The sequence below is a fragment of the Delphinus delphis genome, chromosome 9 (genome assembly GCF_949987515.2).
Source record: "Delphinus delphis chromosome 9, mDelDel1.2, whole genome shotgun sequence".
Lineage (NCBI taxonomy): Eukaryota > Metazoa > Chordata > Mammalia > Artiodactyla > Delphinidae > Delphinus > Delphinus delphis.
Genome location: NC_082691.1, coordinates 74,474,303 through 74,502,209, shown reverse-complemented (window position 1 = coordinate 74,502,209; position 27,907 = coordinate 74,474,303). Strand labels below are relative to the sequence as shown.

At 37.5% G+C, this 27,907-nt stretch overlaps 1 protein-coding gene across 7 annotated transcripts in view; it reads left to right on the top strand.

The window, feature by feature from the left end:
* The window catches only part of TFEC (transcription factor EC), a 668,004-nt gene that overhangs the window by 6,765 nt on the left and 633,332 nt on the right, over nucleotides 1-27,907 (top strand). For all 7 annotated transcript variants that reach the window (XR_009520665.1, XM_060020780.1, XM_060020779.1 and 4 more), the window contains exon 2: nucleotides 475-844. The gene's annotated coding sequence lies outside the window, so the exon portion shown is untranslated. The remainder of the gene's footprint in view (nucleotides 1-474; nucleotides 845-27,907) is intronic.

Genomic DNA, 27,907 nt, shown 5'->3' with positions numbered 1-27,907 from the left:
TTAAGTAAAATAATTAGAATTTTACGTTTTAGACAGGCCACTCTGGCTTAATTTAGGGTTTGGAGCAGGGTGAGTTGAAGGCAGGGTGGCAAGAGGGAAAACTATTTCTTTAATGCAGGGGAGCAATGATGTAAGTTTGATGTAAGGCAGAGACTCTTGGGTGCAGGACAGAGAGGAAGGTTTGATAGATGCCTTGGGTGTGGGACACACAGGACCACGTAGAAATAATAGAAATTGAGCGATATTCAGAAAGGTTGCTTTTTATTTGTTTATTTTTTGTTATTTAATGAAAATCTGGGACACGATGACACTTTCATTTTGGACTTGTTGAGTTTGAGTGTTTGTATGTCCCTGCACAATGAGTTGTTGGAGGTCTGGTAGTTAAGTCAAAATACCAATGTGCCAGATTGTTCTATTGTCTACTTGGTTATTCTGGTAACTACGTTTCTCAGACTCTCCTCCATGTAATTCCAGATTGGAGTTGGCCTAAAGGTAAAAACTGTGTGAGTTCTGGGACGTGGAAGAGAAGCAGCGGTCATTATATTCTGAAGGTTATCGTCAGACCCAGGGGTGCTGCTGGGTGCCAGTTTGTTCTTGCTCTTCCCGCCTTCCTGATGCTGGCCTTGCCCATCAAAAGTGACCTCAGGCCTCCACCGGACGCTTGGCTGACAACTCAGAGAGGTGGCAGCTATGAAGGGCCAGCAACCTTCCATAGCCTTCGTGGTCTCGTCCCAAGAGCAGGACGTACTGGCTCCCTGCAAGCTCTGACACGTTCGTGACATTTTTTCTGCTCCTTCAACTACATTTTTTGGATCTTTATCTTCCCAGCTCTTCCCACAATCGTGTAAGTACTAATTCCTATTATAAATTCCTTCTTCCGTATCACTCATAGTGGTTCTGCTTCCCAGACTGAATCTCTTTAAAGCTGCAACCAAAGTGTATTTTGCAACAGAACTCCTTGTAAAAAGCACTACATTTAATACCTGAAACTTATCGTTTGAAGTTGTTTTGATTTTGAGAGTTTGTTTTTTTCCTGACTTCTCGATAGTGATCACTGGTGCAGAATGATGATCTTACTGTGTCTAAATAGGAGAAATTGTCAGGATAACTAAGAGGAATTTCAAGAAAATTCAGCATTTCGTTCTTTTGCTTTTAAAAGAAATCATCATCATTATTATTTGTATGTGAACATTTTAATACAATCTAGTGCTCTAGAACTGTCTGGACCAACGAGAGCCAGGCATGAAGATCTCAGGTGCCTTGGAGACAGGGAGGGAGGACCAAGGCAGATTGTGGCAGGAAAAGAGGTTTTCTTCCTGCTGGCAAGTGGAGCCATTGTTGGGGTGAAGTGTGTGGCATGTAAGTTCTTGTTGGAAGAACAGCTGTGGAACAGAGGTCCTGATGCTATTGGCTCAATGAGGATCCCATCATGAGCAGCTCAAGAACGGGAATGAGAGGAAGGGGCTGTCCAAAACTCTGGAATAAGCATTTGGGTTGCTCTTCTTAGACCACTCCTGCCCTGGGAAGAGGGTGGAGTTTAACTCCAAGGATGAAAACGAAGAGGTATTGACTTTGTTGTCAGTTATGGGAAATGAGAATTGATCTAGAAAGGTGTGTGCCCTGGTGAGTACTTTTTTTCCCCCCTGCTTTTTTTGCCTTTCTCCAAAGCCAGCAAAGGAGAACATGGGTATCTTCTATTGCAAGAAGAGACTGGCAAAGGAGGCAGTGTCAACAGCCTTGTCAGCAAAGGCAGTGGTATTGGCATTATTTATTCCTCTGGTGGGAATGACCTTCCTTCTTTTATTTGCACGGCAAACTTTGACTCATCCTTCAAGTTCCAAACCTAATGTTGGAAGGCTTCCTTGACTGGCCCTCTCCCACTCCACCTTGTCCCACACCCTGGGCAGGCTGACAGGTTGCTTCATCTGTTTTCCAGGGGCACTTCATACTCCTAATTTAGCATATCTCACACTGTATTACAACTCATCTTTTTTGTTAACAGCATAACCGCATGATATATTAATTTATGTGATTTTTTTCTATCTTCTCCTTTATGGATCAGAAAGCAGTAATGCAAAGAAAATGAGAAAAGCTGTCAGTGGGGCCAGGGGGAGGTAGGAGGTTTTACATCTCTTAGACTGCTGTACATTCAGAAGGGGCTGCCTTGCTGCAAATACAACATAACCTGGCTTTGCATTTGCTTGGTTAGGCAAGACACCAGAAATAACACCCTTTTAATCCATTTGCCTAAAATCCTTGGTATCTCTGTATTTACAAAGTTTTAAAACTGCATAAGCAATTCTGGAAATTGGACTATGTCCTCTGCATGCTACTGTGCAGGCATGGCAGGCATTGGAGACTGTGCTCTGGGGGCAGAGCCTTCATATGCAACCTGCTTTATGGGTCTCATGACCCTTGACCCATGCCTTTCCCTTCTCTTGGGAAACGAATAGGATTTGTTAATTAATAATCTTTCCCTTCTCTTGGGAAACAAATGGGATTAGCAAATGGTGCCAATGTTGATTATTCTTAAGGAAGTCACACTGAGATGGGTGTCTCCTCCCCAAAGGGCGTAGTTAGTATACGTACTGCACGAAGGGGGAGTCATACAATATGTGCAAATTCTTGGACAATTTTTGTCCAGATAACATGCTTGCTAGCTGTTTTCTATCAGATACTCGCAAGGTATCCACTACTTAGTGCTGAGGAGGCAAAAATGTTGGGAATTGGATGTGTCCATTAAACTTATCACAAATGAGGTAAAGTGTGTGACTAGAGGGTACAGTCTTGTGGGCCTGGGGAAGGAGAGTTGTGCCTGGATGTCACCCAGGACTCAGAGTACACCTGTCCGTTTGATGTACTTGTGATCATGCCCATGACCCCTGGCTGTGGGGTGGGGAGAAGCCCTCTTGCCACCTGAAGGCTAAGTGAGCCATGACTGCTAGGGTTCCTGTACTGCTCAGGCAGGTAAGATTCCATCAATCTGTGTTTGTCTCTTGCGGTCCTGAAATTACTTTCTCATTATAATGAAAAGAAGTGAAATGAAACCTGACCTAGGAAGAATCCCTAATTTTGGCAACATTCAAAAACATGTAGCGAGGGCTTGGCTTTTGAAGGACAGCACAATCCTTCTGAAAAGGTGCTAATACACAATTTGCTGAAAAGCCTTTCATGGTTATATGATTCAAGTCCCATGGGGCTTGTCTGGGACTTGGTCACTGGGGTGAAGTAACTTAAACAGAGGTCCTCATGAGGAATTGGGCACAGCATAAGGTGCTGCAGGTCAGATAGCTCAAATAAAAGATTTACTTATTTACCTGTGATGGCCATGGTAATGTAGCCAGAGTATCTGAATTAAAGTTGAAAGGGGAAAGACAAAGGTAAAAATTAAGAGGCAGTTCTTTGTGTCAGGACTAAGGGATGAAGCAAGGGCACATCCTAGGCATGAGCCAAGAGGGCAGCAGTGGGATGACTGGCATTTCCATTACCTCTCACCTGTTTCCTAGGTCCTCTGTTTTCCTCTTTCTTGGTTTACTCTTTCATTTTTGGTGCAACACTTCCTCCTGTACCCTCCTGAAAAAGGGTGCATGTGATTGGTGCATGTGGTATGGTGACATGTGATTGGTAACCCCAGATTGGTGGTTATCAGAGGGACAGAGGGTTGAGGGGTGGGTGAAATGGGTGAAGCAAGTCAATTATATGGTGATGTATGGTAACTAGACCTTTGGTGGTGATCACTTTGTAGTGTATATAGATGTTGAGTTATAATGTTGTGCTCTTGAAACTTATGTTAATACCAATTTTACCTCAATTAAAAAAAATTAAAGGGGAAGAAAGAAGATGCATGTGACGAGAATTTTTTGAGACCTTGCAAGTCTAGATATGTTTTTATTTTACCCTATTGCTTGATTGATAGCTTGTCTGGATATAGAAGTCTAGGTTGAAAGACAAGTGTCCATTATCTTCTAGCTTCATTCTTGTTCTTGAAAGTTTGATAATTTTTTACCTGATTTTTTTCTCCTCCTATTCATTTTCTCTGCTCTCTCTTCTGGGACTCCAGAATTGAGATGTTAAACCTGTGGGATTTATCATATAATTTTTTTCATATGTATACAAAATATATATGTATATATGAAATAGATACCATGCCCCACATCTTGGCATCTTTGAGGATTAACAAAGAGGTCAGTGTGGACAAAGAAAAGTAAGTGAGGAAAACAGTCTCAAACATATTTATCTTAATTATTTTAAATAAGTCGAGGTCTTAATTTAGTAAATGATCTTTGACAAGAGAAGTAGAAAGAAAAAAATTTTTTGGTAAATATATTAAATTTTCTCTCTTGTACTGAATATTATCTGTTTCATCTTTAACTCTGAAAATTTGCTAGGGTAACTTGCTGGGTCACTTTGGATGAGTCACAACCTGTGCGTTTTCATTTCCCAGATAAAACAAGCAATTGGGTATGTGTAATCTTCTATATCACATTTGGCTTTAAAAGCTGAACTTGCATTGGGTTATCTCAATACTAATTAATAATTCTATTGAAAGAAGGGGCACAGAGAGGAAGTTAAACTTAAGTTGTTTAATACTGGTGCTCATTCAGCATCTCAGGAGAAGGGTTGGTTAGAAGAGACTCACACCTCTAAGGTTCATTTTTATTTTTTTAATTTATTTATTTTTTATTTTATTTATTTATTTATTTAACATCTTTATTGGAGTATAATTGCTTTACAATGGTGTGTTAGTTTCTGCTTTATAACAAAGTGAATCAGTTATACATATACATATGTTCCCATACCTCTTCCCTCTTGCGTCTCCCTCCCTCCCACCCTCCCTATCCCACCCCTCTAGGTGGTCACAAAGCACCAAGCTGATCTCCCTGTGCTATGCGGCTGCTTCCTACTAGCTATCTATTTTATGTTTGGTAGTGTATATATGTCCATGCCACTCTCTCACTTTGTCACATTTTTAGATTCTAAAGTTCTTCTATATTCATTACATTCAAAGAGAAAAAGATCACAGATGCTACTCAGCCAATGTAGTTCTCATTTGAAGAATATAAATGAGGTTTTAATTTAGCTATGATCATTTTAAGTGCACAATTAATAAAACATTTGGAGCATTTAATGTACAATTATATGGCATAGCTCACTATCACAAGCATTGAATGAGTACTCTTTGTAATAAAAAGTGTATGGAAGAAGTCCTTAAAATCAAATCCAGTCTCAGGAGTTCGTACCCACACTTTTTTTTCTGGCTGTGCTATGAGACATGTGGGATCTTAGTTCCCTGGCCAGGGATCTAACTCTTGCCCCCTGCACTGGAAGCATGGAGTCTTAACCACTGGACCGCCAGGAAAGTCCCTGTACCAAACACTTTTAATGTACATATTGCAAGCTGAAAAGAAGAACAGTATTTACTCTGACCTCTCTTTCCAAATTTATATTCTATTACTTGGCTCTCTGCATTCTACTTTATACTACTCAGTATGTTTTAGACTTTCATATGTCCTGGCTTTGTTTTTGTTACCTGGAATCCTTCCATCACTACTGTCCACCCTAAGACTCCAAGCACCAATATCTTACCCATCCATCAAGGCCCATATAAAGTATTTTCTTGCTTAAGCAACCTTTCCTGATTCTTCCAAGAAACTCAATTTTTTTCTCCTTTAAAGTTCATAGCACATTTTTTTTCTTTTTTTTTTGCGGTACGCGGGCCTCTCACTGTTGTGGCCTCTACCGTTGCGGAGCATAGGCTCCGGTCGCGCAGGCTCAGCGGCCATGGCTCGCGGGACCAGCCGCTCCGCGGCATGTGGGATCTTCCCGGACCAGGGCACGAACCCATGTCCCCTGCATCAGCAGGCGGACTCTCAACCACTGCGCCACCAGGGAAGCCCCTAAAGTTCATAGCACATTGACTGTACTTTTCTAACGATACTTATGTTATTCTCCCTGGAAATATACCTCCTTATCTTCCTTTTTCATTGTAAGCTTCTTGAGTGCAGAACCCATGTCTTGCTCTTCTCCGTATCTTCTACTATACTCAGTAGAAGACTCTCAATAACTGTTGTTAAAATGAATTTCATATTACTCATATGTAGACAAAAGTCTATAGTTTTATTAAAAAACAAACCAACAAAAACTTTCTAATCTGTATTGGAAAACATGTATATGTATCCTTAAAAAGTGTTATATCCCTGGATAAAGCTATTTCCCATTCTATCGTAAATTACTATCATCTTTTCTATTCCACCTTTATTATTAGCAGAGACTTTCCATGTTTATCAGGTTTTGATGATGAGAATTCTTTTCCTTGGGTAAGTCATTAAAGTTAAATTTGATATTCCTTTGGAAAAGTACCCCCCACACCCCTGCAACCAAATAAAATAACCCATAAGTTTAAACTATTAGCTTTGAGATGACTTTCGTTAGTTAGCTGGCTTAAAACTCTAATGTTTTGAGCGCGTCAGTCCACAGGAAAGGGTGAGCCAGGTGGAATGGAATCCCAGTTCCCTCTAGCCTAGCCAGGATAAATGTCCTAGGAGAAATTTTCCAAAAATTTGTTTTAAGTTTCTTGTGATTTGGAAAATGAGCAGCTTCAAAAGATCTTTCGGGATATTGTCCTATATCTAAACTTTGGATTGCCTTTATTCTAAGGGTTTAAAAAATCTATTTAAGGAGCATTTTGGAAAGATCACTGACGAAAGTCTGAGCTAAAAGCCATTGGTTCATATATCATTAGTCTTCATGCTGTTTGTCATCAGTAAATCTTGTATTGGATACTTGTCCAGTCCTATAAAAATAAATAACACGCTTGCCTTTATTTCTATATTTTAACTTCCATTAAAGTGAGGCTTAGACCTCATTTTTTTTTGGACATAGATCAGATTACAAGAAGTAAGTGTAATGTTAAAGCTTTTATTTAGTGACTGAACTAACCTTATCTGCCTCTTTAAAGGACCACGGTTGTATTTCCTTATGTATTTGGAAAATTAGTTCAAACATACAAAATGCATATAATTAATTTCTCCAATGAATAACAGTTTTGGGATTTTAAGTATTGTCAAGATGTTTCATGTCATACTGAGAAGTTAGCTCTTTGGATAGTGTATTCACAGTATTTTACCATATTTTTATTATTTATTCATCACTATAACTCTAAGATAGGTCGAGGAAGTACACATAACATACATTCATATATAATTTGGTTATTTTATTCAGAGAAATCTGATATGTGCTCTCCTTTCCTGACACGTGAAATGAATAACTTTTTTTAACAGCTGTTCTTTTCAAATTTAATCTAGAAACAAATGGCATCAAGCTTGGTGCTAAAAGTCTATCTGATGAGAATCTTTCCAATTTTATTTTTATATTTAGATTTATAGATAGAAAATTAGATATCAGTCATTTAAATTGAAGGAGCATTTTCAAAATAAAGTGTTTCTTTTTGTGTTTGTTTTAGTAATGTGACTCTGCTTGAATTGAATATAGGGTAATAATCACTTGCCAGCCTAGAAGTAGCTAAATACTCAATTTTCAGATTAACATTAAGTTTATAGTACTGCCCATTTGATGTCATTACGAGGCTGAAACCACGTAAGCTCCATATTGCTTGATCGTAATGTTCATCTGGCTTCCTGCCATGTAAATGGATGTATTAATTCTCAGTTCTCAAGAGTGTTGTGAAATTCAGTTAATTAATGTTTATAAAAGCTTCTTGAGATTGTCTGCTGAAAGATATTATGTGCATTAAAATTATATAAAAAGCAAACATGTAGAGCACTCTAGAAACTATTTCTTACAGATGTAGAGAACAAATGTATGGACACCAAAGGGGGAAAGTGGCAGGGGGCAGGTGGAGGTGGTGGTGGTGGGATGAATTGGGAGATTGGAATTGATATATATACACTAATATATATAAAATAGATAACTATTAAGAACCTGCTGTATAAAAAATAAATAAAATTTAAATGATAAACAAATAAAATAGAAACTGTTGCTTAGCCAAGATGAAAGTGCCCTGAATATCTATTAGCCATGTCTGAATCAATGACTTCTGGTTTCTTTATTATAGTATTTCATGACTGGTACATAAAGATGACTTAAAGATGCATCATCTCATTTCATAATTAATAATTCTTCATGAAATTTTGGTCAGAGAGGTTTAGGTAAAGCATTTGTCTGGAGTTCATTCAGGCAGAAAATTCAAATCACTGATCTCATATATAGTAAAATGTTAGCTGGAAGATTCATTCTTGCTCCCAAGTGAGTGCTCCTGTGGTAAGCATACTAGTTGTTCCCCAACTTGTAATCTCCATTTCTCTCTCATAACAATAGAATACCGAATTTTTTTTCTGGGCACGTGGACATCCCGAATGAAGTCTACATATTGTCCACCTTTCTTATAGCTGGATGTGGCCTGTAATAACTAAGTTCCAGCCAATAGAAAGTGAGCAGAAGTGATCTGTGAAACTTTAGGTTGCATCCTGAAAGGGAGGGCATGCCCTTCTTTCATCCTATTGCTTGGAATGTAGATGTGGTGACAAGCCACCTTGGACATGGGGGTGAAGAAAACAGCCTAAAGATGGAGGAATAACAAGACAAAAGGAACTTGGGTCCCTGAGCAACTTGCAGAAGAGAGCTGCCAAAGCAGCCGTATAATGCCTATTTGTGAACGTGTTTAAGACATTATTAGCTTGAGTCTTGGTTATAAACCACCTATTATGTCCTAACTTATGCCTATCTTTACAGAAAGCAAGAGAACAAAAAAGTGATTCAATTTTCAGATCTCACACCAAATTGCCCACTCATGGATCAGATCTCATTGAAAAATCAACTGTAATTTTTATTTGTGTGCTGGGTACATTAAAAAGTTTTAATTTGGGGGTGTGACTCCTCATCCTGAAATGGATAAAGAAAAATGTCTTTAGTTGTGCCTCCAAACAGGCTAGGGAGCTCTACTTTGAAATGACTTCATCCTCTGAAAGCCCTGAACATTATACACGTAGTAAAACTGAAAGAAAATATTTAAACTAAAATTATACAATTCTGATACATTAGACAGATAAACCATCCTGACTGACCATTGCACTCTATCCTGCTCTGTCTTATTCTTTTGTTTATCAGCTGGGTGGTTTAGTGGCAGTAACTGATTCCTCTAAATGGTAAAACCCAACAGAGCTAGCTGTACATTGTTAGAAAAAATAGGTGATCTTTATTCTAAATTCCTTCAGAGTTCAAAAGTTATTCAGAGTTCAGGAAGGAGATACTATTGTATCAAATGCTTTTCAGGTATAGTTTTCATTTGCTTCTTAAATACTTTTTGCTTTCATGTGAATGAGGAATATATATACCCTTCTAGATATTTTTTACCAAATATTTGCGTTACTGGCTCTGTGCATATAGCATGATAAACTACAAAGTCAAGTACTAGTAATAAATACAGTTTGGCTTATTGTACTAAATAAAGATAGGCGGCATGTTCATGATATTTATATTCACAATATTTGACTACTAAAAATTCATTTGTATTTACATTTCATTAAGTCATCATTAATTTCTTTCACTGAATGTAACCTATTGCTGTGTAACAAACCACCCAAAACTAAATGGCTTAAAAATGTAACAGTTATTTTGCTCACAAATCTGAAATTTGGGCAGTGTTCAGAGGGGACAGCTCATTTCTGCTCCATGAAGCATCAGTTAGGACAGCTCAACTGAAGGTAAAGGATCTACTTATGAAATGGCTCCACTGAAATGCCTGGCAAGTTGGTGCCAGCTCTGAGCTGGAGGTCAGCAGGGCTATACACTAGTGGCCTTGATTCATTTCTCTGTTGGCCTCTCCACAGTGCTGTTTGAACTTCCTCCTAACATGGTGACTAATTTCCAAGAGTATGTATTTGAAAAGACAGGAAGAGGAAGATACTAGCCTCTTAAGACTTGGGCCTGAAAACTGGCACAGCAGTGTTTCTGCCATGTTCTATTGGTCAAGCAGTCACAGAGCCCACTCAGATTCAAGAAAAGTGGCACAAACCTCATGAAATTGAACTGATGATTGTCAAAAAAAATTGTGAACATCTTTGATCTACTCTAGTATTAAACATTTTAAATTAATAATGAAGACACAACAACAGAAAGAAAAGTAATTAAGATAACAAGCAGTTGCATTCACTCTTCCTATAAAAAAGTGACAAAACACTGTGAAAAGAAGTAATAGAATGGATTGGTGAGTGTTCAGAAATGTTTGGAATCTTGTATTCCAGTGGTTCTAATCTTTTTGAGCACATGATATCCAGAGAATAGCAGAAATTTTAGTGACGATATGTGGCAGACACAGATGGTTGCCTACCCTGTGCCTACTCTCTGCTTCTTCCTTACTAAGAGAAAGTAGACCCTACAGTCTACTCTAGATTTCTTTAAACATGATGTAAATAATCTTGTATGTGGGTAGGCCACAGCAGTTGAGTTTCTGTTGCATAAAGTCAAATCCAGTTTCTAGTGGAATTATTAATCTAAAAAAGTCAGCAGTAATTATAATATAATGACTGCTAGTGAATAATCGTATACCACAGGATCTGTAAAAGCATTCACAGACTTGCCTCTGTTCACTGTGTTTCTTTATGAATGGAGCTGTTACTGCTTTGGCTGCCTTCTTGCTTATACTTATGAGGGAGAGTTTTGGCATGTTTAATAAGCGTGGGCTCTTTGTGCCAGCATTACATTATGACATGCTTCTTACTTCTTATTTGCAGCATATTTAATCCTCCTTTATTATGGGCAACATAGTCTACTCAGCAGAACATTCCATCTACTAGTAATATAGTTGTTTATAGCAAAAATAAATTTGATGAAGTGCTTGCAGTATGTCAACGATGGAACCATTTTTATAACTGATGAGGTACAATTTTGGCTAAGTTTGAAGATATTTTATACTACATTAATTTTAAGAGCTATACCCAAAGAGTAGAGTAGTATCAATAAATGAACATATATTCGAAGTATTTGACTACTAGAAATTCATTTATGTTTACATTTGGATATGGATTTGGCTGCTTAAACAGAGACCAAATAACAGCGGCTTAAACATGATAGTTAATTTTTCTCTCATGTAAAAGTCTGAGAGGTAGGTGGTCGGGGGAGGGAGGATAGGCAGCTCTAGTTCACCAGGAAATTCAGGTTCCTTCTATGTCACTGCTAGGCCATCTCTAGGCTAGAGTGTTGTCATTATCCACATGGTAAAAGATGGCTCACTACCACCATGTCCATATTATAGACTTCAGGAATGGGAGAAGTTAGATGTAATGGGCAAGTAGCCTCCCTAAAGAATCTGATCTAGAAATTGTCCACATCCTTTCCAGTTACATCTTACTGGCCATTTTTTTAACAAGTTGCAACCAGCTGAATGGTCTGTTAGAAATGGCTCTAGGTGGGACCCCATTTGTCCAGCTAAAATGAGGAAGTCCTACAACTTAAAAGAAGAGGGGAAATGGATGCTGGATGACAATTACCTGCCACTTTTACAATGAATATGTCATCTGCATTCAGAGGAGGGATGGCCTATCATGCTGGCCCTGTTAGGCTTTTGGCTTTTATAAGGAGATGTTAAAGTGAACACTTGTAGATCTGGTATTGAAATCCAGTGAACCTGGCCTCAATCCGCATTGTTTTTTGCTCTTCAGTTCTCATTAATACCAGTTAGCTTACAATTGCCTGATTTCCTTTTATTCTTGGCTTCTGGATTCTTCACATTCTGTCACTGTCTTGCCCCACTGCCATCTTGACTGAAACTTAACACTCTTTGCTTTCAATGTGTATTGAAATACCCAAAGCAATTATGAATTTAGCAACTCTACTGAGGACTGGGGGTGGTGGTAGGTGACAAGGGATCACTTGTTCACAGAACCTTCCACCTGTTCAGTAGCTTTTGCTCTCCCTTATTTCCTTTCCCACCTCAGCTCTGAGGTGAGTTCACCCACTCATTTCCAAGTTGTCCTAAAGACCTCCAAATTCCTTTTCTTCTATTAGACAGAACTATTTTCCTATTCCTCTGAGGCCTTCACAGCCCACACTGAACCCTTCTACCCCAACCGTTATTCTCAGCAAAAGTTGTTTTCTCCCTTAAAGGAATTATAGTGCCATTTGTTGAAATAATAAGTCTCCCTACATCATTATAAAATGAAGCCAACTTCTGGATTTGCAATAAAAATGTTGCTGAGGGCATTGTCCATTGCATCATGCAATTTCCCCTCTATAAAGCACCACAGCAGAAAATTCTTTTAGATTTCAGTGCCAGAAAAAAATCTGCTTCTCCTAAAGCATGCTTCTTCCTTTCTGATAACAAGAGCTATATAACTTATCATGCTTTCTGAACCATACAACTCCAGGCCAAATTCGCAGCTCTATCATTGCAATAATGTTAAGCATAGGATTAGCATATTTGTATTTCCCTCATTTGCTTGGGCCATTATATGTCTATCACATTGGTCTTCCTTTTCTTATAAGCCATTTCAAATCCTTTAAAAAAATAAAGATAAAAAGTAAGTTGATTGTTAATAACTAAATAAACAGCTTAAAGGTCATTTAAGGCAATAGTGTGCAGTATTTTTGACATGCCCCCCCACCCCCTGCCACTACTTAAGGCAAAAGGGTCTGTGGACCACTTACCTTCCTCACTTCTACTTTCTGAGGGAAAAATAACTCAGTGAACATGCTCCCTTTAGATCTAAGAATGAAAAATTTAAAAATTTAACATTGGCTAACTCACGTGGTAGTCTGTACCAGACACTTCTGTACTGTTTTAGATCCCTTTGACGTCAGTTGTCTCCAAGAGTCTTTGGTCTCTCATTCCACTCACTGCATCTTGGTAAGGGTTTCAGCTGATTTCAAGAGAGTACCGCTCTCCTTAAAACACCTCTCCTTACACCTTCCCATGTACTACTCATCTTCTGCTCTGGGGCTTCCTTGCTGATGGTGAGGAAGAAGACACTATGGGGTCTGCTTGGTGCCCACATATGTGTGACCTAGAAATGAGGGGGAGCTAACACCCTGTAGTTAGTTCTGGGCCACTCACTAGGCAAGAATTCCAGACCATCCAAAGCTGGCCAAGAATGAGTGAATCTAGAGTGGATGGTGAAGGGGGGAAGATAAGATGATGAATACCAATTATGGCCTTATGAGACCAGCAATCGATGTAGGAACTGAAGCTGGTTTCACTAATTTTCTTGCCGTAAGTCTCCTGCTTTGCTGAACTGCACTCTGTAATAAAGTAGTTGCACGTGTGCTTTAACTTCTGTCTCTGCTTTCCAAGGAACCTGGCTAAGACTATGGTCTTTGGAAATTGGTCCTTGGTCCTATATACAAATGAAAACCTATAGAGGTGCGTATCATTCCCCTGTAAGAGACTAGGAAAGATTTTTGTCCTTTCTTGGCTCATGAGGAGAATCCTCATTGCTCACTCACCAGTGGACCATACACCATTCTCTGAGAACCACTGACCCATAGAATTTTATCAAGGATTGTCCCATAGTGCTTTCAAAGTTCTAGAGTTGGAATTCTTTGGACAATTTGTATAACTTAGTTTTCTAACAACTTTGGTTGATGAATTGTATTGGAAAAGTATTGCTGAAATATCTAAAATTCTCAATAGAAATTCCAAGAAGGAAGGTAGCTCTGGGGCAGCATTATTATTGTTGTTTTTGTTGAGGACAAGTTATCACATTGGAGCTGGGAATGAGCATAGATTGGTAAGGCAGGGTTGGAAGTCTGGATTGGGTTAGTTAAGACAACATTATGAGTGAAGTTTATGGGAATGATCAGAATTAAGAAATCATAGAAACTTGGGTGAGACTATAACAGATGCTCTGACATGAGATCAGTAGTCAAGGTCCAGGAAGCAGTCCAGGATTAGAATTCAGGAATAAACAAAGCCACAGGCTGAGGTGATGCACCTGATAAAAGTCAGGGTAGCAATAAAGGCATCCCATTAGGACACTTGGAAATTGAGACAAGATCTTTAGACAGGCCAACCTTTTATAGAGTCTTTCTAGAGTTCCAGAGAATTAGTGACCCAGGGTCTGAGGCTTGAAATCTTACGAAGTACAGCAATTCCCTACACAAGGAATTGTGAGAATTTTAAAGAAAAAGAGTTTCTTTACCTTCTGGAAAAATTTCAGTAACTTAGAGTAGATCCTGTCAAAGGGAGGGCAATGCAGAGTATGCACAGACCATGCTTTGTCTTAGCCTTCCTTTCGTCTTTTCTGGAGCCCTTGGCTTTTTATTTCCGGCTTGTTCTTTGAGGTGCAGACACCTCTCTGGGGACACAACATGGTAATTGCTCAGCATTTAGTTCTGACATGAACTAATTTAAGGTAAGACTGATAATGATCTGCTTTCTTCTTGGTTTATATTATAAACTGTCCTCCATCTGCTCCTGGCGACTCCTGCTAATAGGAAGTAACTTGCCAGAATAAATGGGAAGCATGCTACTGTTTTAGAAGACAGACTGATCATCTATAGTATGAATTATTATTTCTTGTCAGAAGCAAAAAGCATGGAATCCTTAGATTCTAAGGGAGAGAAGAACTTTCCTTGTATATTCTTATCTTGTCTCCTTTAATTGTAAGCGTTGCTAATTATTCTACCCATGTGACAGATGAGAAAAGTGATGCTCTGAGAGCTATACACATTGTAGAGTTAGTAAGTACAGATTTGACACCAGGTCTGTCAGTCTCCAAAGCCTGAGCTGTGTCACTATGTCAAAGGCCCTCTGATTATTTTTATAAGTTGTCTATGCACAAATGACAAGAGAATCTTTATGGAGTTTTCTTTTTGAAAAACTCACTCTTTTATCACTACTCCAAAATTAATGTGCATTTGATTTGGAAGTTCAGAAAACACTGAAAAATTTAAGTGAGGCAATATCAGTGAAATTGTTAAAATTATTTAGTACTGTCTATTCAAATATTGATCATATTTAGACAAGAAAAAGGACAAAGCCCCTTAAAAACTAATTTGGTTTTAACAGAAAGTCATGTTGTAAAGTGTAAGGTCTAGCTAAAGAAAAGTCTTTTTGTATAGTGGGAGCATTCATTAGAATAGGAAAAATAATGAGGATATATATGTTCAGTTTAAGGGAAGAATCATGAAGTCTTGGTTAACAGAGGCCTGAAACGTCTGAGGGACCCTACTACTGCTGCAAGCAACTTAAACTCTTGGAAATTTAATCACAAACAAGCCCTACATATTATTAATAGAAGCTACCACAATAAACTGACCTCTAGGACTTTATCAGCAAATCCAATCCTATGTTGGTATTAGAAATGTCCCAGTTAAAAACAAACCGTATCTAATACCTTTTGTAGCATTCTTTCTGATCCATAAATATCAGCGGTCTGCAAATATAGTTTGGTCTATTCTACAGTAAGAATGAGTTATATCAGATGCTTTCTAATCCAGAGAGACTGAACATGAAAATGAAGTTAGGGATATTATAACAGATGCCTCATTCTTTACCTGTATTAAGAGAATATTTTCTTTTCCATATCTTTAAGAGTAACATAGACCCCTATTTTTAACATAGAGCTCATTTCATGGTTCAGTTATATCATGTAGCAAATCATATCATCAGCTACCTTAAAGTGTATATAGAAATATTTAATATTACACAGATCAGCTGTAAGAAATAGATGGTTTACATTTACTACTGAAAGTCTTTTGGTTCTAATCATGGAAATTTTTTCCCCAGAAAATGTTGCTAAACATTTTGTGGTATAACTTTTAAAAATAATCCAATAAAAAACATGGCATAGCATACATAAGGGGCTTCTTTATTAGAAAGTTATTTAGGGAGTTTTCTTTAAAAAAAATTCCCAAAGGGAGACAACTGAAATGACCTGAAGAACACATGAATAAGCAAATGTTTTTAAGGAATTCTAGGGAAAAAAGCTAACGGATAGGTTATTCAAGTGTGTTAATTATTCTGTAGTGAAGATTTCTTTTTGAAAAATGATAACATTCAAGAAGAATATTAGGATTTATTTATATTCTTTTTTCTTTTTTACAATTTCCAAAGATTTTTCTATAGTACTTATCCTGATGTAGGTCAAAATATTCTTAAAAAGTCAACTTCGAATGGCATTATTGATTTTTTTTTTTAACCATGTCAAAAACCAGTATTTTCTGCAGGTTTTCACAGGGTGAATGAAATCTATAATCTAATTTAAAAACATCTGTAGGAAACAATTTCAGGAAACTAAAAAATTTCATTAAATGATACTGTACCTTAGCAGAAATGTTGTACAAAAGTGCCTCAATTGATGAAAATATTTGGGTATATGCTATTTTGTTTAATTACTTTTTTAATTTTTAATTTAAGATGGAGTGTTTCACTTTTAATTCTTACTGAAAATCTTTTAGAAATGTATTCACAATCTTTACTGTCATGGGAAGTACAAAAAGTGTATTAATCTCCTTGGCCACTGTGAATTTCCAGTGTCTGATATTGATCTTTCTGAATGTCAGTAATCATTGTCTGGTCAGAGATTGGGATGAATATATATATAATTTCAGCACATAACCAGGGAATTTATTATTTGACTAAATCCTTCATATAAACTTCCTTTCTTAAGATGTACTTCTTTTTCCTTTTCATCAAAATAGAGTTCTAGTAATGGTTTGGGACTGGAATTGTTTAATCAGGGGCTTAAAAGCCCTGATAGTTGATGGATAGATAGATAGATGTTTGTTCAAATAGGATTTTACTGTATTCTTGATGGGATTTTGGTGAGTACAGGACTAGACTGCAGAGGCCTAGTCCATACACTGGCAGTGATTCACTCAACAGGGTGTAACTCCCAGTTGGGGAATGGATAGGAGGAAATGACCTGGATGTAGAGATGGGCCTTGAGTGAGGGTAGTCTGTTTAGCATGCAAGCACTGTTGTAAACTCTGGCTTTACTTTGGAAATAGGAGTTCAAATATGGTGGGATTGCTACCACTAGGAAAGTTAACCAGGTGGACAGTGGTTGATTGGTTCTGAAAGACTTTTATAGTGGTGCTTGTGAGTGGAAGATACAACATGGGGAAGGAAAGCTAGGAGACATTAGGGCCCATACATATGAGCTGGATTTAGAAAAGGGTCCCAGTGCTAAAGGGGGACTGGGAAAGTAAATAGGATCACCAGATGTGACTGTACATCACATCTGTTACACTAGATGTAACTGTAAGTAGTGAAAGGAGATGACAGTGAACATCTTTTCCTCCTGCTCCTAGTTATGGAAATACTGGAAAAAATGTATATTTTAAATGTAAACCAAGCTTGAAAGAAAGAAAATAAAAATCCCTGGTGCCAGAAATGAGGAAGGAACATAAAGTCAGATTTGCTAGGAGAAGAATAAAGCCATAGAGGCTCACAGGGATTTCCCAACCAGACAGATTTGAAAGTTGGGACTAGAGTCCAGTTCAGAGACAGGAGATGGGGGCCCAGTGAGACAGACACTGGGTCAGTCTCCTGCATCAATGGAGTCTTAAAGGGCTGCTCTTTGTATGAAATGGACTACAGAAACTCCACCCTCTGGGACATGCCTGAGATGGGTTGGGTAAAAAAATCTGCAAGGAATTGGAAACTTAAGTCGGCACAAACAGGTGTGAGTCCTGAATTTATAATACTCTCAGGGTGCAGGAATTCCAAATAGGGAAATTAACATCAGTATTGGCACTAGAACTCATGAATCTCCTAGGTCTCTGGAAGAAACAGGAGTGGAACAGCTCTTAAAGGATCATCCTACAAAGCAGAGTACATGGGAATTAAAAAATATATTAGAAAACAAAACGCCATGAGGGAGAGAGAACAGCTGCAATAACCAGGAGAATTTGCACTCCAAGAACTAGAGATTATAGAATGATCTGAAACATAATAGGCACACTAAAAAAGCTAAAAGAGATTAAAAAAGAAAGAATAAAAAAATAAACAAAGTGCTATAGAAAAATAAAAGGCATGGGTATAAAACACACATAATAAGTGAAATGAAAACTCAAATGTTAAGCAGCAGATTAGGCCCAGCCAAAGAGAGGATAAGTGATTTAGGAGCTATTCTGAAAAAATCAATTAGAATATAGCACAGGAAGATAAAGAGATATAAAAAAAATGATGAAGAGAGATGGGGGAGGCCCCGCATAGGGATTTCAGAAGCATAATATTGAGATAATAAGAATGAAGTTGTATGATTGAAAATTTTCTAGACCTCAAGCAAGACAGGAGTCCTCAGTTTGATAGAATACTAACATCTGAATGAGATAAATGAAAAAAAATCCAAATCTAGTCTCCTCAAGAACAAGCAAACTCTTAGAAGCCATCAGGGAGAAATAGAAAAAAAAAAAAAACTTAAAAGAAATGACATTTAGACTGAAAGCAGTTTTCTCACTGAAAAACTAGATTCAAGAAACAATGAAATGCATTTTTAAATGTTGAAGTAAAAAAGGGGTGGAGTGTATTTCTTTACTGCTTGATTCTGAGCTCAGCTGTGCAACTTGCTGTAGCCAGTAGAATAAAGTGAAAACGACAGTGTACCAGTTTCAAACCTAGGCCTCAATTGTGAGTTTTTTCTGTGGTAATGCTATCGCCCTGGAGAAGAACATGCCTGAGCCACCCACTGGTCCCAGGAGGAGGATGAGAGACATGAAGAGCAGAGCCACCCCAAACTGACCGTGGAGGAGATAAGCTGACCCACAGATTCATGAAGATAAATCACTGCTTTTTACGTTCTTGAGTTTGGGGATGGATTATTGTGTTATTGTCCTATTACTGATGTAACAAATTAACACAAACCTAGTGGCTTAAAACAATACAGATGTATTCTCTTACAGTTTTGGATGTCCAAAGTGTGTCATATAGGGCTAAAACCAAAGGGTTGGCAGGGTTGCTTTTTCTGGATGCTCTAGGGCGGAATTTGTTTCCTTGACTTTCTAGCTTCTGGAGGCAGACTGCATTCCTTGGCTCATCCTTTCTTGTGTCACTCCACTCTTGTTCTGTTGTCACATCTACTTCTGTTGTCAAATCTCTTTCTACCTTCCTCTTATAGGAGTACTTGTGATCACATTTAGAGTGCACCTGAGCAATCCAGGACACTCTTCCCATCTCAAGAACCTTAACTTACATCTGCAAAGTCCCTTTTTCCATAAAAGGTAACATTCACAGGTTCTGGGTATTAGGGTGTGGACACTTTGGGGTGTAGGCATGATTTAGCAGACCACAGTTGTTATATAGGGTTTTATTTTAATTTTTATTTATTTTTTTCAGAGAATCAAAGTTTAAGAGACTTACTGGGCAGAGATCAATACGGAAAGAACAATTAAAGGATGTAGTTAATAGATAGCATTAGTATAGTGATTAAGCACAGGGATTTTTTAGACAGACTGCTTTGGTTCAAATACGAGTTTTGCCACTTTCTATACGTGCAAACTTAAGCAAGTTACTTACCTCCCTGTGAGCCCTGTGATTCAGTTTCCTCATGTGTAAAAATGGGAATAATGATGGTAGTACCTACCTCATGGGCTTCTTATGAGGATTAAATGAATTAATATTAGTAAAGTGCTTCAAACATTTATAAGGCTTTTTGTAAGTGCTATCTAAATGTTTGTTAAATAACAAAATAAAAAGGAAATAACCCAGAATAAGGGAGTGGGATAGATGAATCATTTCACTACCAACCTGGTAGCAAAATTTAAAATACCTGACGTCAGCAAGTGCTGGAGATACTGTGGGGGAAATGGGAACTCTCAGATGTAGGAGTAGTTGTATAAATTGATCTTACTTTCTAAAGCAATTTGGGGACATCTAATTGAATTGAAGTTAAGCCTATCCTACTAGGCAGCAATTTTGGTATATACCCAAACAACCCCCTAACACATCTGCACGTGGAGACCCACGAGGACTGCCACAGAATTTTATAATAGTGTTTGTGATAGGGACCCTGTCTGAGATCAGGTTCCTCAGGAGCAGAGTCTGAGACAGCCCTGAAGATATATGCCATTTTTTGTGGGTGTGCTCACTATGAGGGAGTGAGGAAAGCAGGGGCAGTGTGGAGAAATGCCAGCCAGATTGTGGTCTTAGGTGAAAAAGTCTAGTTTTGGTCAGATCCATGAAGGGCTCTGGGACATAAATCATATCAAAGAGTACCTCCCTTGAGGTAAGGGGGTTGTTTTGTACACCATGCCTGGCGTGTGTGTATGGGGTGAGGTGTTGTCATCTCCAGGGCAAGGTAGCTCCTGTCAGCCAAGAGGGATTTCTGGATAAAGGGGTAGCTGTGAGCTGTCAGCAGTCAACCCTTAGAGTAAGCAGCTGGGGTAAATGCACTGTCTGGAAGAAAAGGGTGGGACACTACAACTCCCCTAAAAAATGTAATTCAACAAAACCTAATGTTTATCAATAGGAGAATGAGTAAAAAATTAAGGCATACGCATGCAGTGGAATTCTATATAGAAGTTAAAATGAATGAATGAAATTTACATGTTTAAATTTACGTTGTTAAATCTTGAAAGCACAATGTTGAATGAAAAAAGCAAGTTGAAAAATGGTACATGTAAGTTGTATCATTTATGTATATTAATAACACACAGAAGAATATTTATGTGTTACTATGGTTGCACAATATGTAGTAAAGACATTAAACTGTGAATTCACATTGACTTTGTTAGGATAGTAGTCACCTTTCAGAATGGAAGAATAGGAATGAGATTAAGAGGGATACAGATGAGCCTTCAGCTATATCTGTAATGTTTTATTCAATATGACACAATGTTAATATTTTGTTAAGCCTTGAATTGGGTACTTTTAAAAAATATTGTTCTCTTCAATTTTCTTTATATTTGAAATATTTTATGAAAAAGAAATAAGAGAAAACAATCAAAGGAAGAGGACCAGATCTGTGGGCTGTGCCAGTCTAGAAGGGGATTGAGAGGGTATAACTGAAGCCCTTCTTTCACATAATTCGGGCTCCTGGCACCCAGCTTATCCATCAAGGAGATTGTGGGTGCCCAGAAGCTATGTTTGGGCTTCTAATCATATCTTGGCTCTAGAAACACTGAATCAGGAACTAGAAAGGCCAAGACTTAAATGGTCAATCAGTGTATCAACTTCAGGGAGCTGAACTGGAAAAAAAAAGGGAAAAGCATAATAAGATAGCAGTGTAATGACAATATCTTGAATAGAAATGTTTAACAAGTATCCTTAATATGTAGCAAACAATGTGCTAGGCTGGGGACTCAATGATGGATGACACTGCTGCCACCTTAAGGGAGATGAGGGTCAAGTGGGAATCTTATAAGAAAGGAGAGCCTGGAATCAGGAACATCTTTCCACTGGAGGCTAACAAATATATTTGTGGCAAGTGTCCTTTGTTTCTGAATTAAAAATCCCCAAATGATTTCTGTGTAACTTGAGTCCTCTGAGACGTTCTGTGAAAAAAGGGGCTTTAGAGTCAAACATTTGAGCTCTATGCCATATTCCCTTCTTAGAGATTCACAAGGCAGTTAACACAGGAAAATTATCAAGATGAGTTATGGAGAAGAAACCTGTAAAGAAACTTTGCATCGCCCCAAATTATTTGACACCAAAATGAATTTTTCGGAGGGGGAGGGTAATGCATATGACTCTAAAGTAATGCCTATGACACTAAAGGACTCTTTAGTGTTTGGTAGAATTCACTTTGGTCCTATGTATTTACATTATTATTTTCCTAACTTCCTTGAAATGTTTCTAAAAGGTTTATTTAAAAAATTTAAACTTTCATTCCATTATTTCTATTTAAGTGTTTAATATTGTGCTTAGGTTTAGTATAGTTATTTTGTTTGATTTTGTAGAAAGAATTAAAGCCATGAAGTTTTCTCCAAGTTATTTTAGGTCTTCAAAATAACAGCAAGGCAGGGGCTTCCCTGGTGGCGCAGTGGCTGAGAGTCCGCCTGCCGATGCAGGGGACGCAGGTTCGTGCCCTGGTCCGGGAAGATCCCACATACCGTGGAGCTGCTGGGCCTGTAAGCCATGGCGGCTGAGCCTGCGCTCTGCAACGGGAAAGGCCACAACAGTGAGAGGCCCGCGTACTGCAAAAAAGAAAAAAAAAAACAAAAAACAAAACCCAGCAAGGCAGAGCATTTATGATAGGCATATAGACCATTGTACTTTCTGAAATTTGATTTTATTGTACCTTATTAAATGTCTAGTATAACACTCAGGCTTTAGTCTTTTGAACAAACATATCAATAGCCTTAAATTGGACTACCATGCTGAAATATATCACTGTGTCACACCCATTTGCAGCTATCCACTTAATTGCATCCTATAAAATGAACCAGGAGGTATAAGTTTACAAACATAACATCTGAGGTGGTGGTAAGATTAGAGTTAAATAACATGTGTAGTTTAAATTATCAATATAAAGCCATGAAGGGCTGTAATTTTAATATACTGCTGACATGGGGCACTTGAGAATTAATGTGCATTCCCAATAAATATTTTCAGTATTAGTATTATATAATACAGCTTCAGTTTTATATATAATGCTCACATACACATATTTTTTTGCATCTTTTGCTGGAGCATGGGAATATTCAGCTTACATATTGTCTAAGTTTAAGGTAATAATAAAAACATCACTCCATAGGATTATTCTTGGCACAAAATGGTTGCTTCATGACTATTTTCTATGTGGTTAAAGGTTTTTTCTTGTTTGATTAATCTAAACCCACTCCTCCCAGAAATTTCACTGAATTAATTAAATATGGGATATGAAACCAATTTTTGTTTAATGAAATGTACTGTTATTTATTTTTTACTTATTTTTATTTATTTATTAATTTGCACAATTATCTGTTTTCAGTCTCTCAAGTTTCTCAAGTTAGTGAAAATTTTTCTTGTATGTGTGTGACCTTGGGTTTGCTACTTATGAGCTGGGTGACTTTGGACAAGTTATTTAACCTTTCAATGTCTCTGTTTCTTTGTCTTTAAAACAGGGATTGTTGTTGTGACTATTAAGTTAATGTAATACATGGAAAGTGTTTAGAATACATGAAAGTGTATGGCACATAGAAGTATACCATAGGTGTTAGCTGTTATTACTATTATTCTGAGTGTACACTGGGAGACTGTAAATTATTAGCAATACACTGTTACTTCCACCAAAATCTACAATCACAGTTGATCATGATCAGATGTATTAGCCTAACTCATAGAAACAGCCTAGGTTAGATGTTATGCATAATTGCTTATTTGTTTATTCATTTTTGAAGGAAAATTTATATTAAGAAATTGGGTAGGTGTTTAAGTTTGGACAGGAAGGGAAGGCTATTGTTGGTTAGGGAACACAGATACTAAAAATTCTCCTACTTCTTGGTCTGCTTAAAGTCTGTACATTAGTTTCTAGTTAGTATCAAGAGTTCAAGAGCCCCATAGCTTACACCTGTACTTTCCTCATCTATCTCCTTTTATGTTTAGCCTTGTTTCTATCTCTCCTTAATAGCTGATCCCTGATTCTCTTCTATCCCCTGCTGGCAAATATACCAGTAGGCAGAATCAACAAGCATTGGGAGGCAGCTGGGGGTGGTGATATAGGTGAGGGCTGTGTAAATGGTATATTGTAGGCGAGAGTAGAGCTGGGAGAAATAGGTTGCCTTCTTTTCATCCTCCCATTTAAACCTCTGAACTTAGCAAAATGTTTCTTCATATATTTTATAGTCATCCTAAGTATACATAATTTTGTTTGTATTTTCAAGGCTATACTCTTAAAGAAAAGGCAGACAAGTTATACAGAAACTGCTCACTGAACTTTAAAAGAAATTAATAAAGTGAGACTATCACTTAAAAAAGTAGAACAATGAGTAGAAATAGTGATAGCTATTTTTAAAAAATATACTGTATTAGGAAATGAGTTGCAATGTACACAAATATAAAAAGGAACCATAAAAATATTTCTTAACATATAATAGGGAACATATTCCTTAACTACATATAAAAGGGAACATATTCCTTAACTAAGTGGAAAAGAAGAAAAACTACAATTGGATTCCTAAAATAGTATGTATTTGGATATACTATGCATCGATTGTGTCATAAATATATACTAAAATATACTAATATATTAACTTCAGGCCTTTGTTCAAGATACCATAAGAGTGTAGAACAGAGCTTGGGACAAGAGTTAAAAGGGGTGAAAAGTTAAAATGTTCCAATCCTTATACTTTCTTTCCAACTTCCATTCTAAACATATTGAGACTAGCGTAAGGCAGGAAGTATACATATTAGAAGTGGAAAGTCACGCTAGGATTTGGAGGACTTGGCCCTAACCTGTAAAATAAAATATATTAAGATATTTATGTTCTTTAGCATTTTAATAATAAACTAAGTAACTGTAGTGATATAAGTTACCAGTCTTGAGGACAGAGGATGGAGAGGTTACTGAATGTGTGTGTGTGTATGTGTGCACACACACAATAATAGAGGTATTTTGCAGCTAAGGGGGAAAATATACATTAGCAAGAATGTAAGTCATGGAGAAATTCACATGACAACAGTTTAAAAACTGTAATTCTGTCAGCACAAGCAATACTGACCTAGATTCATATTTTATTCTTTATAACCAAACAGCTGACCTGGGTACAAAGTCCTATTCAAGGTCATTGGAAACTTTGAACGTGGATTGGCTCCAGGGGGACATTGGATAACATAATGATTGTCCTCCTGAGTGCCAGAAGTTTAGTAAGATTCAAAGCTGGTAAATATTTTTTTTTTTTACAGAAACTCAACTCACTGTTTCTTACCATTGGGCTATTCCAAAATTTACATTTTACAGATTAAAACAGTGACTACGAAAAAGACAGTACAGAGGCCATAAGTATGAGCTTGCTCTTTAAAACCCTTGAGAAGCTAATTTCCATGTCCAAGATAATGTTTCAAAGAGATTTCAACATGTTTTCTTAGGAGGACAAGATTTCAAAGAGGAAAATTAGCAAAGCAAGGTAACTGTGATACTGCCATCTGGAGTTTTCAATTAGCATTTCTGACTAATACTTTGGCAAAATTACTGACAAATATTTCCAGAGTTGAGAAATAATCTTGTGGCACTTTCTGTTCTTAATTTAAGGACACTAAGGCAACTAATAATAATAATACAGAGGGGTTTGCAAATGTCAGCTTTCTGGAGTGTTCTGTTTTTATTATCATGTTTAGTTATCCCATATTGCTTGTATGTAAAACAACATAACAGTATTTAGAACCGGTAAGGGAAATTATTGGCCCAAAACTTTTAATTCAATGACTAAAGTTTGATTAACATATACAATTGTGTAAAAATAGACATATTAGACCAATGGATGATTTAAAACATTATTATTGGATTTTAATTTTTAAAAGTGAGTATTAGCAAAATGAAATGAGCTAAATGGGCAAAATGAAAAACCTTAGAAGCACAGATTGAAGAACTGGAAAGTGCCTTAGGGATCAACGTTTCCATTCGCCTCATTTTACAAGAGAGAAATCTGAGGACTAGGGAAATGAAGTGACTTTCCTGGGGTCACATCAAAAGTCAACAGCAGAGCTGTGATGGTACTCAGATCTCCTAACCTCCTGGCTATGCTCATTCACCAAGAGTGCTTCAAAGAATGTTTGCAACATTTAGTCACAGTTTATCTTTTGGTTAATTCCACACTTACTCCTATTTTTGTGGCTGTAAAAATAGTCCAGAGTAATATGATTTGCTCCAGTTCAAACAGATATTAAGAAAAACGGTAAAGCTTTCGGTAGTCGTACTTCTCATGTGTAGTTCTTTATGTGTGTACATATATATTTGTGTGTGTGCATATGTGAGTGTGTATGCGCAACCTCTTATTCACCATTCCCAAATCCAAAAAGCTCTGAAAATTAAAAGTTTTTTCATAAATTTGTGACAAACTTCACGGGTGGTGAAACCTGGTGTGAACTAATGTGAGATTACTTATAGACTTCATATATACCAGAGAGTGTGACTCCTCATGCATTTCATTTCAGAAATAGTCATATGTTTGATTATAGTGCACTGCCCCAGACTCTGGATATGATGTATAACACAGCCTCCATATAATTTATTACATTTTCAAATCCTGAATAATTCTGAATTCTGGCCCCAATGGTTTTGGATAAGTGATGGTGGATCTTCAATTTATCTATAATGTATTTTCCTTATATTAGCTTAGACAGTTTTGGCTTATAGTCAGGCAACTCAGAAATCCCTTTCAATATATGATTCCTTTTGGTTCAAAGTATATGAACCAAAGAGAATTATATGAGATAATCAGAGTGCTGTCTATGTGGGAGTAGGATATAAAAATAAGGAGCTTAGTTTCACCAATATTATTTTGGTCAGGATGCCCAGGATAAATTTGGTGTTCAAGTGAGGCAACTGCCTCATCCTGGGTTTCTGATAAAATTATCTGTGTCTTTTTCCTTTTCCTCCACCATTTTGTAACCTGTATTTTATGGTCTCTTTTTATATATGTTTCTTTATTCTAAGCTGCATCTAATGTTAGTGTATATGTGGGGAATGAATTAAAGATTTTCTACCCCAAGTCTCATAGTAACTCTGTGTGCTATCATCTACTCAGTAGTGAAATTGAAGACTAATCAGTCAAATAATGTCTATAGATTAGAGTTTAGAACGTGTATGCTGAGTTTAAATGGATTAGAGTTTAAATGGATTTGACCATATCCCACATGATGTATTCTTCCTTTATATTAAACCCTTATATTTAACCAAAGTCTAGATAAGCTCAGTGTCCCGATGAATCTGTGCTCATCCGGAACAACATTGACTGCAGAGTCCTTGGTACTGGATCTCATCCCAGTTGGAGTTCCAGCTTGACCAATGGCAGATGGAAAGGAAGGGGCAGTCATTAGGGCAAACTCACAACAGGGCCAGCCCTTTCCTTGTTTGCAGGAAACTTCACCAATTGAAAATTGTGACCTGTCAGATCACAATTTTGTGACCTGTCAGATCACAAAAAGCCTGTAGACACACACACACACACACACACACACACACACCCCCCAGGTGGATAAGAGTTGACAGTATCTTAGATTTTTCCATGCCCTTATTCAAGATCCTAAAAGTAAATTTTATACATAAAAGTCATGCTTTTGGTGAGCATTGCTCCCATCATAATTTTGGACGTATTCATAGAGACGTAGATTCACTTTCTAGGCAGTCAACTTAAATGTAAGACATTTGCTGATTTCACCATATGCATATCTCAAAGAGGAGGGTATTCCCTCTTTTTGTGAATGGTCCCTATAGTATGGTAGTTGCTTAGATTGTATTATTTAAAGGGACATGTGTGACATAATCCAACACTCTCTCTTTGTCCCTGGATCAAAACGGAAGAGAATAGTAGGATCAAATGGAAAAATCCTGGACCAGGCAGGAATCAGGTCCCTCCCAGATGCACCATGACCTAGCTGTGTGACCAAGCCATCAGCCTCTATGGGACCCAGATTCCTCTTGTATAAAATGAGAGGACTGTACCCTGTTTAGCTCTAAAGTGTTACGATTAGAGGTGAACATCAGTAGGGTCATAGTCTCTTTTGGATCTTTACTGAGAGGAGCCCCCTCAGGTAGCAAGTTTCTTCCAAGTATGGGACAACTTTTCTTTGCCTGAGGAGAAATTTTTAAGCATGGAGTTCTGAAATGGCTGGAGGGGAAGGAAGAGGCTTGCTGATAAGCCCAGTTCAAGAGTTCCTAAGTGCATGCATTGTAGTCTTGTGGCTACTGAATGACTCAGGGGAGGAACACGTCATAGCAGTCAAGCCTGTGACTCTGCTTGGTTAACCGACCTACTGGATGACTGGATTCTGCATCTTGGAAGAGTTCGTGAAAGTGGCCATGCTGAGCCT